This window comes from Aulonocara sp. 'chitande type north' Nkhata Bay, linkage group LG19 (genome assembly GCF_057382095.1).
Source record: "Aulonocara sp. 'chitande type north' Nkhata Bay isolate Kocher_YH1m ecotype deep benthic linkage group LG19, A_spYH_male_GT1.1, whole genome shotgun sequence".
Classification (NCBI taxonomy): domain Eukaryota; kingdom Metazoa; phylum Chordata; class Actinopteri; order Cichliformes; family Cichlidae; genus Aulonocara; species Aulonocara sp. 'chitande type north' Nkhata Bay.
The window spans coordinates 32,678,538-32,692,958 of NC_141362.1; the positions used below are offsets into that span (position 1 = coordinate 32,678,538).

The 14,421-nt window shown below is 42.1% G+C and overlaps 1 long non-coding RNA gene across 1 annotated transcript in view; it reads right to left on the reverse strand.

Moving 5' to 3' along the window:
* Window positions 1–450: 450 nt before the first annotated feature.
* Window positions 451–14,421, reverse strand: part of LOC147307488 (uncharacterized) — a 14,943-nt gene continuing 972 nt past the window's right edge. The window contains exons 1-2 of the long non-coding RNA XR_015126405.1: window positions 7,995–14,421; window positions 451–7,865 (exon numbers count right to left, since the gene is read on the reverse strand). The exon at window positions 7,995–14,421 is cut by the window's right edge and continues 972 nt beyond it. This is a non-coding gene — a long non-coding RNA (uncharacterized LOC147307488). The remainder of the gene's footprint in view (window positions 7,866–7,994) is intronic.

Here is a 14,421-nt window from a genome sequence, read left to right on the forward strand (position 1 = left end):
TTTGTCCTTTCTTTTCTTTGGCTTTCTTTGTTTTTATGTTTTTAAATGGCACCCCCTTCTTAAATGTCCTTTCCAGTGTTTGTCTTACGTTATTTATGGCACCCCCTTCTTATTTGTCCTCTCCTTTGGTTTTTACGTGACTTTATGATTTTATTCCTTTCTTTGTAACCATCCTGTCCCACCTTCCTTTGTCCTTGTTATGTCCTCCTCTGTGACCTTTTGTGTGATGTCCAATTGTTTTATGTCCTCCAAGTCCTCCTTATATTTTTCTGTCCCGATTATGTGTTTCTCGTTTTGGCTTGTGAAGGATATAAAAAAAACAACAACAGCAATAGAATAATATTAAACACAAAGTGAACCCGTCTTCCTTCATTAAATAGGTTCTTTTAGATGTTAAGGAGGAATTGACTTAACCAGGCTGGCGGAGAATGAAGACAACCGGACACCTGCTGCAGATGGGGAATCAGTGAACTTTTATTGAGACAGAGACAAACTCTCAACACAGCTCACATCAAGAGATTCCAAAGATTTGCTGTGAGGATGAGTATATATTCTCTAAAACTTACAGGAGGGGGTTGTGAGGAAAGTGCTGCATTAGCAGAAAAACAACTCCATAAAAGGAAATCGGCCTTGGGTGTTCTAGTCTGTTCGCTTGCAGATATCTTGCACCTGCAGGCTGAGGCGATCGCTTCTTATCGCTCTCAAGGCCAAAGTCGTGAGCACATTTTTATTACACAGTTGCACAGTAACTTTAAAGCTGAACAATATTTAAAGCTGAATAATGTTTAAAGTTGAACAATATTTAAAGCTGAATAATGTTTAAAGCTGAACAATATTTAAAGCTGAATAATGTTTGATCAGATTATATTTTCTTCAAATCCCCCTTTTGACCCATCTTAAATGGGTCAACCCACAAAAATAAGTAACATTCAAAGGAACACAGAGACGTGTCGAAGCCTGGCTCGAAAAACTCCTCGGGTCTTTTCATTTGTCTTTATCTGTCATTGCAGATGAGGAGAAAAGAGTCCAGGCACCACCCTGCCCAGGGGTCGGCTGCAAGCAGTCTCGGTTCCCGACGAAAGCAGTAACAGCTGTCCTGCACACAAGGGTACAACGAGTTAGCGCAACCAGGGTAGTGACACAAAATTAACAGTTCCTGTAACTCAGCAACCAAAAAGCATAAGTAATGATAAAAATGTGGAGAGTACAGAGTATACTATAATAATGAGAGATATAAACGTGAAAATGTGAAAGAATAAATCAACCGTAAAATAAACTCAGAACGGTAACTGCTAAGGACATTCAAAAGTGAATATGGTAAAACTGGAGAGGAAGTGGTGGGCAAGACCCTAGGGGCTACATTTGTCAGATTGGGACTGTCAGAAGGGGGCGAAGCTTTTGAACTTGAAGGTGTCAGAAGTGTCGGGGGCCCTTCACAGATCAGGATTATGCCAATGGGAATGAGACCCAGGGCCAGGAAGCAAACAAAGACGCAACATCTTTGCCTGCCTGTCATTTCAGGGGGAAAGGGCCAAGACATGTGTACTTAGCTTGGATGTCGTCTAATAGAGGATGATGGGGCACAGAAAGGTGGTCCAGTTCCCCCCACCTCGCCAAGGGCGTGTTCTAGGAGTTAAAGAGCAACAACCTGCAATCTGTACCAAAAAATCTTCATAGTCCCACCGGAAAATCATAAGAGTAATAAACGATTCAGCTCAACAGACAAGTATCATGTTCAGGTTTCTCCAATCATTAAATCAATATTATTGCCACAATTTGCTTTATTCACCCTTTGGGCAATGTTATTCCAAGAGAGAGAGAGAGAGAGAGAGAGAGAGAGAGAGAGAGAGAGCGAGAGAGAGAGAGAGAGAGAGAGAGCCCCTAATGGCCAGTTAGTGGGCTCTAGGTCAAACTGTCCCCAAATTTGTTATTTGTTATTATTACTTGTTTTCATGTCACTTGTCTGTTTTCTACTGCACCCCTCTCACCAAAGCAAAGCAAACATTAGCAGCACATTGACCGTAGTCAGGCATCCTCATTCCATAGGTGCTATAAAACATTTCCTGTAAAAGAATCACAGTTTTCAAGACAGGGTGTGTCTCCCCCAACACTCTCACCAGAATACAGTGTAATAGCATCCCCAACTCCTAACCCATAAACACCGTTTCTTCACACATCCGCCCAGAAATCCTGTAATAGAAAAACATTAAAACTGTAACCCTGTAGGGAAGAAAATGTAAATGGTAACGCTGCGCAGTTGCCTCTGTAAGCAACACAAGACACAAAAATGGCATTTACAGGTTCACTCATCCTCGAATATTTTGTCATCCTTCTACTCCTGTAAAAGAAACCCACATAAATTCATCCACCCTTTTATCCTATCTAGGTGGAGGTGGTTAACTTTGAGTCATGGTCAAGTCTTGTCATCTTTTACCAGTCAGTCCGTTTGTTTTTATTCCCAGTCTTTCATCCATTCATCCGTTCTTTGCTGATAGTGAAACCTGTCGTCGCATCTAGTTTCCACACTCAGCAAAATGACGTCATCCCAAAAAGAAACAAGAACTTGAGTTTGGATTACCTCGCTGAATCCTTTTTTAAACAGGGACTCTCGTTTCTAATTGTCCCCACAAGTGTTTCCTCCAGAACCCATTTCAATGCGGAGAAACTCACTTACAACAATTTTCTCGCCGACGTGTAATGCTTGTAATTTCCGATGTGCAGATCTGCTTAAAGAAAAGATTCACAAACAAAAATCAGTAAATATAAAACAAAATAAAATGAAAAATAACAAAAACAAAATGCAGACGCCCGGGTCTTAGGACTTGTCACTGAATATTCTTCCCATCAATAAAAATACCAACCTAAACCTACACAGAGTCAAATCAACACCACCTCAACCTTTTCATATTCATAAACCTATATGTTTTGCGTTCGTGAAACAAAATTGAACCATTAAGTAAGTTGAGCTCTTGAAATGTTTTAATTCTCTTAATTCTGCCAGTTTATTTCAACACTTATTCAATGACTTTTATTCAACTGCTACTTGGTCACTCGACTTTTACCTGTTCAAATTGCCTAGGGTTCAACAAAGTCTAGATCCCCGTTTTCATGAAACTTGAACGGTGTACGATGATTTACTTACAGTAATTTAGAATCATCACTCAACCTAGCTCTACTACTGGCACTGCGTGACTTTTCTCACACTGGAAACCAGAATTTAGTACAGAACTTTAATGCCTCAGGCAATCGCGTTCAAGGGCTGCCCCCCCTTCTCTTCTTCTTTGTCCGTGTGTTCCTCCTTTATTAAATCTCCATCACAATTACGTGGCGCTCTGAAATAAAACTCACACTGTTAATTCCTCGTTTTCACTCTGCACCACTGCTCAGAGTGTTTTCTTTTCTTTTTAGTGTAGAGTAAACAATTAAGTCGAGGCCTTAAGCCCCAGATATCTCGCACGGGCATCATTTTCATAACCAAACCGCTCCGGACTCTGCTCCCCAGACCACACAAATGCCCTCTGGGCTTATTATTATAGCAAATTCTGTATTTGACTTTGTTGTGTGCAGCATTGAGCCTTTGTCAGTAAAGCATTCTTCATTGCAGCAGCTGGAGCATTGTGTGTCACTTCTTAGTAAATTAAATCAACATTTTGATTTTAGTGCATGGGTATGTATCAGTTTTTACTCCCTCAACAAGTGCATAAGTGTTCATGTGTGTGTTTCCCTTCATTCTAAGTAGGCGCATGCAGAAGTGTGTGTTCGTGTGTTGGTATATGTTTGTGTTCATCACCTTCCTGTTCTGTAGTTTAGGTAAACCAGCGGCCTGACGCATGGCCTAGGGTCCTCCCCTCCTCTTTGGGTCTGTTTATGTTGTCCTTACTTTGCTCCACGGCCTTCTGCAGCTCTGCTGTTCGGCTCTTCTCAGAGGTCAGCATCCTTCTGCTCACCGTCCCTTTTCCTCCGGGCTTAATGCGCGTCTCGTCACAGCTCTGTCAGCTGACGCAGCCTGGGAATTTCCCCCGTGTAGTGAAACGGGCTTTAGGTTTAGTGCTCTCCGTCTCTGCTGCATGAGATCACTCTTCTGCAGCACTGTTGACATCCTCAAGTTGTTGTTGTGAGTCCAGCTGCTGTGGCCTTCAGGGGTCAAAGGGTCAAAGATGGTCGCGGAGAGGGCAACGATGGTAGAGGGGAGGGTAGGAGTCCAGGTCAGCTTCGGCTCTCAGAAAAAACAAAAACAAAACAAAACAGGCGAACAGGAAAATGATGTTGTGTTGGCTGTGCTGTGTTGGCTGTGTTATCCCGAGAGGGGAGAAACAACGAGATCTCGTCTCCCCCCTTTTTTGTTTTTGTTTTTTTTTTTTTTTTTTCACCATATAATCAACTCATAACCCCTCAAGTTGACAGGACAACACAGGTACGTGTTAAAATTCTTAAGATCCTGTTTAGAAACCTAAAAAGGAATTTCCTATCATTCAGTAGTCATTTGTCTTAAACAATCAACAAAAACATGTCCCAAGTCGACCCTTTTAACCACTAAATTTGTCGTGTCCTCACTTAATCCTCAGACCAGTGTCTTTGTCTTTTGACGTTACGTTGTTGTCCTGCAACCCAAAGCGTTTAATTGTCAGTAATGTATAAACTATATCATTTAAAAACAGGTGTATGTTAAGTGTCGCTACTTTAACCTTGCATGTACGTGCACATGTATGTAAGCTGTTTCTTCATTGCATGTATGGGTGCGTCTGTATATGGGTTACTTTAACTTTTTCTCAAACGAGGCATGTCTCTAACACGCACATGTGTCTGTTCCTCACCCTTCTCATATCTTTCTCTGGTTGTGTGTGGTTTTATTTGTTTCAGTGATTTACCAGGAACATCTTTTCCTTTTCTCCATGTCTTCCGCCAGAGGTTAACACTGGTGAGATTCAGGGACACAGCACCCAGAGCAGTTCAGCAAGAAAAACCCGCCTCAAACTACATTCTCTCTTTTTTGTTTTACCGGGAGGGGTGAGGACAACTCTGGTGTCCAGCCGTGAATTTTAGCCAAAGCTTGGCCTGTCTTCTGCTGCCGTACTCAGGCTTCCAGGTTAAGAAAAAACACCTGTATGAAGACACTAAACATACATTTAGTATTTGTATAAACATAACTGCCTAAATCATTGAACTCTTGAGGAGGGTGTATTTCAGAATCAGAATCAAAATCAAAAACTTTATTATCATTGTCATGAGACCGACGACATTAAGAATGGTCCCCGATCATTGCATCATCCCTAGTAATATCAAATATAAAAAAACAATAAAATTCGATCAATAAAATAGATAGAATACTTAAAATACTAAGTATTCCCACCGTCATGCTTCAGACCGTGCATAGATTAACACAAGAGTGGCATGGTGGACATTTTTGTAGTATTCAGATGTGTTATTGCAGTTGGATAACAGCTGTGTTTGAGTCTATTAGTCCTTGCTCTGATTGCCCTGTACCGTCTGCCTTAGGGCAACAGTTCGAACAGGGAGTGGCCAGGATGTGAGGTGTCTTTTATGATGTTTTGGGCCTTTTTAAAACAGCGGGCGTTGTTTGACTCTTTACTAACTTTAAAACCCCACCATAACAATTTCTCACTGACAAACTTCTATGCATCCATTTAAACATGCGAAGCCAGCACAAAATCACACACATACCCCTACAGCAAAGCTTTAACATAACCACAATGCAACTCCTCCCTTAAACGGGAGAAATCACCCTGAATCAACCAACTCTGTATAAAACGTCAAACAAAGATAAACCACAAACATTTCTACACTTCTGTGTCTTCCACGCAGCACAATAGGCAGAAAAACACCGATTACTCACAGTCTACAACAAAAGAAAAACCTGCTCTTTTCACAACTCTCACAGCTAAAGTCAAAACTCTTACCCAGTGCCTCTGAAATAATAAAAAAAAAACCACCAAATACTCGATTACTCCTTTCACTCGCTCCCTGTCACTCCCTTCTTCCTCATACAGCATACACGCTCGCTCCCGCGGACCCGCTCGGCCCCGCGGGCTCACTCGGCCCCCACCTTTTTCCTCTCACAGAGACAGAGAGAGAGACCCTTTTCCTTTTTTTTTTTTTTTTTTTACTTCGGTCTATCTGCACAGAGTTTACCTCATCTCTTTCCTTCTATGGGCATGCACACTTCCTGTCTCACACACACAGCCCCTCTCTCAGAGAGAGAGCAGAAAAGAGTTTTTCCTTTTTTCAACACTCAGGAGAAATTCAACAGACAGTTTATACCACTATTTTACACTTTATTTACACACACCGGTAATTTATGTTCTATTTACACACGGGCCCGCATAGACATATGCCAGAAGAGGTTACCCCTAACTTTTTGACTAATTTAAAAGCACCTATAGCCCAGGCCTAGCCTTGCTGATCAATTACCGTTTCAAGTACGCCGCCTTGAAAACGGCCTCATTACTAAGTTCTAGTACTTTAAAACTGCTTCCGTTCTGTGTCTCACCCCGCTCATCACACCTGCACCTGCTGCTGCTGAGTTGGCTTCTTCCTCTTTCTCTTTTGCCTGCATAGCCTTATTCTGCCAAATTATTCCCCAGTTACCACTACTCCCCTCGTCCTTTCCCTTTTCTTTCATTAACCTTTCAGCTGTTTTCCTCAATGACTCTTTCTGCTTTTTTGCTTCTTTAGGCTGGTGTGTGGAGTTGATGACTGTCTCAACACATGTTAATTGTTCTCCCAATGTGCTAAGAATAACACCGGGACCCCAACCATCATCATTAGTTTCTCGATCTAATTCTCCATCCATTTTACTGTCAATGGAGGAGTGTTCTTTTATTGCTTTTAAAGGAGAATTTGGGCCAGCTGGGTTTCTGCCTCTGTTAGGCACTAATCAGCTGGGGCGCTGCTTTAAAGGTGAGTCAGCACTGAAATATCCCTTCAGGTGTTACCAGGCTTCTACCAAACCGGAGTCTGGCGGGTAACCTTGCCTAGAGCTTCCTGATAGGGGTGCTAGTTGGTTGTCACCTTGTTCACACGTCTCATTCACACTTCATACATTACCTGCAGTCACTCATTACCCTCCTTATGTATGTAATAAATGTGTAAAAAAATTCTATGTGTGGTGTATTATTTTAACCAAAAGAGGAACCTAGTTCCTTTAATTGTGTAATCTGTGAACAACGGAGAACCAAACTGTCCTGCCCAGTGTTCCACAGCAAGCATTCAGCGTGTATTTATGTGTGTCCAATATCAAACAGAACATCAAAACATTTAAAACACTAAAATCATCGGGGTTTTAAGAAGAGATCCGTTTTCTCCTATTGATCAAAGGGACCCGTCCTTTGGACTCCAACCAGTACTTCTCTTTTTTAAGTTTTAGAGGATCTTTTCTAATAAAGTCCTCTGGGCCTTCCTAACCCTTCTGTAGTTTAGAGAATATTACTAAAAAATATTCTCAAGGCCTTTAACCTTTTAATTTGTTTAGAAAGGCGTTACTAATAAACCCTTTCAAGGTCCCAGACCTGCACTGAGGTATTTATCCGACACCGGAGAGCGACCCGTCGGCCGCAACCGTGGTCAGACCTCAGTTCACTCTTATCTTTATTCACTTATTCACTTATTTCTTATTCACTTATCTCTTATTCACTTGTCTGATTCTCAACAAGCCTTAAGTAAGCCAGACAATTTTGGTTATGAATTACTAGGAGTTTGGACACTAAGTATTTTTATAATGTTCAATATAGCAGAAATAAAAGGTCTGCTTACCTTGTTTTTGTGTGTACACAGCTTTTGTCCAAACTCCGTTCACTCAGACCACGGCCGATTTCCTCCCCTGCGTTCCAGTTGACCTGGAGCGCATCCTGTTCGTGACGCCAATTGAAGGATATAAAAAAAACAACAACAGCAATAGAATAATATTAAACACAAAGTGAACCCGTCTTCCTTCATTAAATAGGTTCTTTTAGATGTTAAGGAGGAATTGACTTAACCAGGCTGGCGGAGAATGAAGACAACCGGACACCTGCTGCAGATGGGGAATCAGTGAACTTTTATTGAGACAGAGACAAACTCTCAACACAGCTCACATCAAGAGATTCCAAAGATTTGCTGTGAGGATGAGTATATATTCTCTAAAACTTACAGGAGGGGGTTGTGAGGAAAGTGCTGCATTAGCAGAAAAACAACTCCATAAAAGGAAATCGGCCTTGGGTGTTCTAGTCTGTTCGCTTGCAGATATCTTGCACCTGCAGGCTGAGGCGATCGCTTCTTATCGCTCTCAAGGCCAAAGTCGTGAGCACATTTTTATTACACAGTTGCACAGTAACTTTAAAGCTGAACAATATTTAAAGCTGAATAATGTTTAAAGTTGAACAATATTTAAAGCTGAATAATGTTTAAAGCTGAACAATATTTAAAGCTGAATAATGTTTGATCAGATTATATTTTCTTCACTTGTCCAATTGTTTTGTATCCTCCAAATCCTCCTTTTAATTTCTTGTCCTAATTATATGTATGTCTTTATTGACTTTTGTGTTTTGTCCAATTGTTTTGTGTCCTCCACGTCCTCCTTTTATTGTTTTGTCCTAATTACGTGTTTGTCTTATTGACCTTTGTATTATGTCCAATTGGTTTGTGTCCTCCAATTCCTCCTTAAATTGTTTAGTCCTAATTATGTGTTCCTCCTTAAATTGTTTAGTCCTAATTATGTGTTTGTCTTTATTGATTTTTGTATAATGTCCAATTGTTTATATTCAGATTGTATGTGGTTAGGGTCAGGATGTGTTGTGTCCAATTGTTTTTCTGTGTCCTTAGGGTTAGGATTGGTGAGGGGGTCGGGATAACCCCAGCCCAGTGGCCAAAGAACCTCCTGAGGGAGCCCTCAGGGAACCCCGCGCTACCCAAGCGGGCGGACAGGCGGCACTGGCGGGTAGGGGAGATCAAGTTGGGAGTCCGGTCCCCGAAGGGGGCCGGGCTCCAATGCACTGTCCATACCTGTTCCCATCCCGGGCGTCAAGGTCCCCCATAGCATGCCCCAAGAGGCTATGATCGTCCAACGGACTGGTATGATGTCCTTGTCCCGTTTCCAACCCGTAAGTAGGTTATTATTATAATTATAATTGTTTTTTTGTTGTTTTGTGTGTCAATAATGTGGTTCTGTGTCATTGGGCCGTCGCGACGTTTCGGCCGGTTTAGGCCTTCCTCAGGCTGGCCCAACGTGTGTGTCTGTGTGTTGTGTCTGTGTGCCTCTCTTGGCTTTTATAGTGTGCTGTCTCCTCCCACTCTTGGGTTTTCCGTTTCCTTATTTTTCTGTGTAATATTCTTAATGTTTTTGTCCTTTCTTTTCTTTGGCTTTCTTTGTTTTTATGTTTTTAAATGGCACCCCCTTCTTAAATGTCCTTTCCAGTGTTTGTCTTACGTTATTTATGGCACCCCCTTCTTATTTGTCCTCTCCTTTGGTTTTTACGTGACTTTATGATTTTATTCCTTTCTTTGTAACCATCCTGTCCCACCTTCCTTTGTCCTTGTTATGTCCTCCTCTGTGACCTTTTGTGTGATGTCCAATTGTTTTATGTCCTCCAAGTCCTCCTTATATTTTTCTGTCCCGATTATGTGTTTCTCGTTTTGGCTTGTCCAATTGTTTTGTATCCTCCAAATCCTCCTTTTAATTTCTTGTCCTAATTATATGTATGTCTTTATTGACTTTTGTGTTTTGTCCAATTGTTTTGTGTCCTCCACGTCCTCCTTTTATTGTTTTGTCCTAATTACGTGTTTGTCTTATTGACCTTTGTATTATGTCCAATTGGTTTGTGTCCTCCAATTCCTCCTTAAATTGTTTAGTCCTAATTATGTGTTTGTCTTTATTGATTTTTGTATAATGTCCAATTGTTTATATTCAGATTGTATGTGGTTAGGGTCAGGATGTGTTGTGTCCAATTGTTTTTCTGTGTCCTTAGGGTTAGGATTGGTGAGGGGGTCGGGATAACCCCAGCCCAGTGGCCAAAGAACCTCCTGAGGGAGCCCTCAGGGAACCCCGCGCTACCCAAGCGGGCGGACAGGCGGCACTGGCGGGTAGGGGAGATCAAGTTGGGAGTCCGGTCCCCGAAGGGGGCCGGGCTCCAATGCACTGTCCATACCTGTTCCCATCCCGGGCGTCAAGGTCCCCCATAGCATGCCCCAAGAGGCTATGATCGTCCAACGGACTGGTATGATGTCCTTGTCCCGTTTCCAACCCGTAAGTAGGTTATTATTATAATTATAATTGTTTTTTTGTTGTTTTGTGTGTCAATAATGTGGTTCTGTGTCATTGGGCCGTCGCGACGTTTCGGCCGGTTTAGGCCTTCCTCAGGCTGGCCCAACGTGTGTGTCTGTGTGTTGTGTCTGTGTGCCTCTCTTGGCTTTTATAGTGTGCTGTCTCCTCCCACTCTTGGGTTTTCCGTTTCCTTATTTTTCTGTGTAATATTCTTAATGTTTTTGTCCTTTCTTTTCTTTGGCTTTCTTTGTTTTTATGTTTTTAAATGGCACCCCCTTCTTAAATGTCCTTTCCAGTGTTTGTCTTACGTTATTTATGGCACCCCCTTCTTATTTGTCCTCTCCTTTGGTTTTTACGTGACTTTATGATTTTATTCCTTTCTTTGTAACCATCCTGTCCCACCTTCCTTTGTCCTTGTTATGTCCTCCTCTGTGACCTTTTGTGTGATGTCCAATTGTTTTATGTCCTCCAAGTCCTCCTTATATTTTTCTGTCCCGATTATGTGTTTCTCGTTTTGGCTTGTCCAATTGTTTTGTATCCTCCAAATCCTCCTTTTAATTTCTTGTCCTAATTATATGTATGTCTTTATTGACTTTTGTGTTTTGTCCAATTGTTTTGTGTCCTCCACGTCCTCCTTTTATTGTTTTGTCCTAATTACGTGTTTGTCTTATTGACCTTTGTATTATGTCCAATTGGTTTGTGTCCTCCAATTCCTCCTTAAATTGTTTAGTCCTAATTATGTGTTTGTCTTTATTGATTTTTGTATAATGTCCAATTGTTTATATTCAGATTGTATGTGGTTAGGGTCAGGATGTGTTGTGTCCAATTGTTTTTCTGTGTCCTTAGGGTTAGGATTGGTGAGGGGGTCGGGATAACCCCAGCCCAGTGGCCAAAGAACCTCCTGAGGGAGCCCTCAGGGAACCCCGCGCTACCCAAGCGGGCGGACAGGCGGCACTGGCGGGTAGGGGAGATCAAGTTGGGAGTCCGGTCCCCGAAGGGGGCCGGGCTCCAATGCACTGTCCATACCTGTTCCCATCCCGGGCGTCAAGGTCCCCCATAGCATGCCCCAAGAGGCTATGATCGTCCAACGGACTGGTATGATGTCCTTGTCCCGTTTCCAACCCGTAAGTAGGTTATTATTATAATTATAATTGTTTTTTTGTTGTTTTGTGTGTCAATAATGTGGTTCTGTGTCATTGGGCCGTCGCGACGTTTCGGCCGGTTTAGGCCTTCCTCAGGCTGGCCCAACGTGTGTGTCTGTGTGTTGTGTCTGTGTGCCTCTCTTGGCTTTTATAGTGTGCTGTCTCCTCCCACTCTTGGGTTTTCCGTTTCCTTATTTTTCTGTGTAATATTCTTAATGTTTTTGTCCTTTCTTTTCTTTGGCTTTCTTTGTTTTTATGTTTTTAAATGGCACCCCCTTCTTAAATGTCCTTTCCAGTGTTTGTCTTACGTTATTTATGGCACCCCCTTCTTATTTGTCCTCTCCTTTGGTTTTTACGTGACTTTATGATTTTATTCCTTTCTTTGTAACCATCCTGTCCCACCTTCCTTTGTCCTTGTTATGTCCTCCTCTGTGACCTTTTGTGTGATGTCCAATTGTTTTATGTCCTCCAAGTCCTCCTTATATTTTTCTGTCCCGATTATGTGTTTCTCGTTTTGGCTTGTCCAATTGTTTTGTATCCTCCAAATCCTCCTTTTAATTTCTTGTCCTAATTATATGTATGTCTTTATTGACTTTTGTGTTTTGTCCAATTGTTTTGTGTCCTCCACGTCCTCCTTTTATTGTTTTGTCCTAATTACGTGTTTGTCTTATTGACCTTTGTATTATGTCCAATTGGTTTGTGTCCTCCAATTCCTCCTTAAATTGTTTAGTCCTAATTATGTGTTTGTCTTTATTGATTTTTGTATAATGTCCAATTGTTTATATTCAGATTGTATGTGGTTAGGGTCAGGATGTGTTGTGTCCAATTGTTTTTCTGTGTCCTTAGGGTTAGGATTGGTGAGGGGGTCGGGATAACCCCAGCCCAGTGGCCAAAGAACCTCCTGAGGGAGCCCTCAGGGAACCCCGCGCTACCCAAGCGGGCGGACAGGCGGCACTGGCGGGTAGGGGAGATCAAGTTGGGAGTCCGGTCCCCGAAGGGGGCCGGGCTCCAATGCACTGTCCATACCTGTTCCCATCCCGGGCGTCAAGGTCCCCCATAGCATGCCCCAAGAGGCTATGATCGTCCAACGGACTGGTATGATGTCCTTGTCCCGTTTCCAACCCGTAAGTAGGTTATTATTATAATTATAATTGTTTTTTTGTTGTTTTGTGTGTCAATAATGTGGTTCTGTGTCATTGGGCCGTCGCGACGTTTCGGCCGGTTTAGGCCTTCCTCAGGCTGGCCCAACGTGTGTGTCTGTGTGTTGTGTCTGTGTGCCTCTCTTGGCTTTTATAGTGTGCTGTCTCCTCCCACTCTTGGGTTTTCCGTTTCCTTATTTTTCTGTGTAATATTCTTAATGTTTTTGTCCTTTCTTTTCTTTGGCTTTCTTTGTTTTTATGTTTTTAAATGGCACCCCCTTCTTAAATGTCCTTTCCAGTGTTTGTCTTACGTTATTTATGGCACCCCCTTCTTATTTGTCCTCTCCTTTGGTTTTTACGTGACTTTATGATTTTATTCCTTTCTTTGTAACCATCCTGTCCCACCTTCCTTTGTCCTTGTTATGTCCTCCTCTGTGACCTTTTGTGTGATGTCCAATTGTTTTATGTCCTCCAAGTCCTCCTTATATTTTTCTGTCCCGATTATGTGTTTCTCGTTTTGGCTTGTCCAATTGTTTTGTATCCTCCAAATCCTCCTTTTAATTTCTTGTCCTAATTATATGTATGTCTTTATTGACTTTTGTGTTTTGTCCAATTGTTTTGTGTCCTCCACGTCCTCCTTTTATTGTTTTGTCCTAATTACGTGTTTGTCTTATTGACCTTTGTATTATGTCCAATTGGTTTGTGTCCTCCAATTCCTCCTTAAATTGTTTAGTCCTAATTATGTGTTTGTCTTTATTGATTTTTGTATAATGTCCAATTGTTTATATTCAGATTGTATGTGGTTAGGGTCAGGATGTGTTGTGTCCAATTGTTTTTCTGTGTCCTTAGGGTTAGGATTGGTGAGGGGGTCGGGATAACCCCAGCCCAGTGGCCAAAGAACCTCCTGAGGGAGCCCTCAGGGAACCCCGCGCTACCCAAGCGGGCGGACAGGCGGCACTGGCGGGTAGGGGAGATCAAGTTGGGAGTCCGGTCCCCGAAGGGGGCCGGGCTCCAATGCACTGTCCATACCTGTTCCCATCCCGGGCGTCAAGGTCCCCCATAGCATGCCCCAAGAGGCTATGATCGTCCAACGGACTGGTATGATGTCCTTGTCCCGTTTCCAACCCGTAAGTAGGTTATTATTATAATTATAATTGTTTTTTTGTTGTTTTGTGTGTCAATAATGTGGTTCTGTGTCATTGGGCCGTCGCGACGTTTCGGCCGGTTTAGGCCTTCCTCAGGCTGGCCCAACGTGTGTGTCTGTGTGTTGTGTCTGTGTGCCTCTCTTGGCTTTTATAGTGTGCTGTCTCCTCCCACTCTTGGGTTTTCCGTTTCCTTATTTTTCTGTGTAATATTCTTAATGTTTTTGTCCTTTCTTTTCTTTGGCTTTCTTTGTTTTTATGTTTTTAAATGGCACCCCCTTCTTAAATGTCCTTTCCAGTGTTTGTCTTACGTTATTTATGGCACCCCCTTCTTATTTGTCCTCTCCTTTGGTTTTTACGTGACTTTATGATTTTATTCCTTTCTTTGTAACCATCCTGTCCCACCTTCCTTTGTCCTTGTTATGTCCTCCTCTGTGACCTTTTGTGTGATGTCCAATTGTTTTATGTCCTCCAAGTCCTCCTTATATTTTTCTGTCCCGATTATGTGTTTCTCGTTTTGGCTTGTCCAATTGTTTTGTATCCTCCAAATCCTCCTTTTAATTTCTTGTCCTAATTATATGTATGTCTTTATTGACTTTTGTGTTTTGTCCAATTGTTTTGTGTCCTCCACGTCCTCCTTTTATTGTTTTGTCCTAATTACGTGTTTGTCTTATTGACCTTTGTATTATGTCCAATTGGTTTGTGTCCTCCAATTCCTCCTTAAATTGTTTAGTCCTAATTAT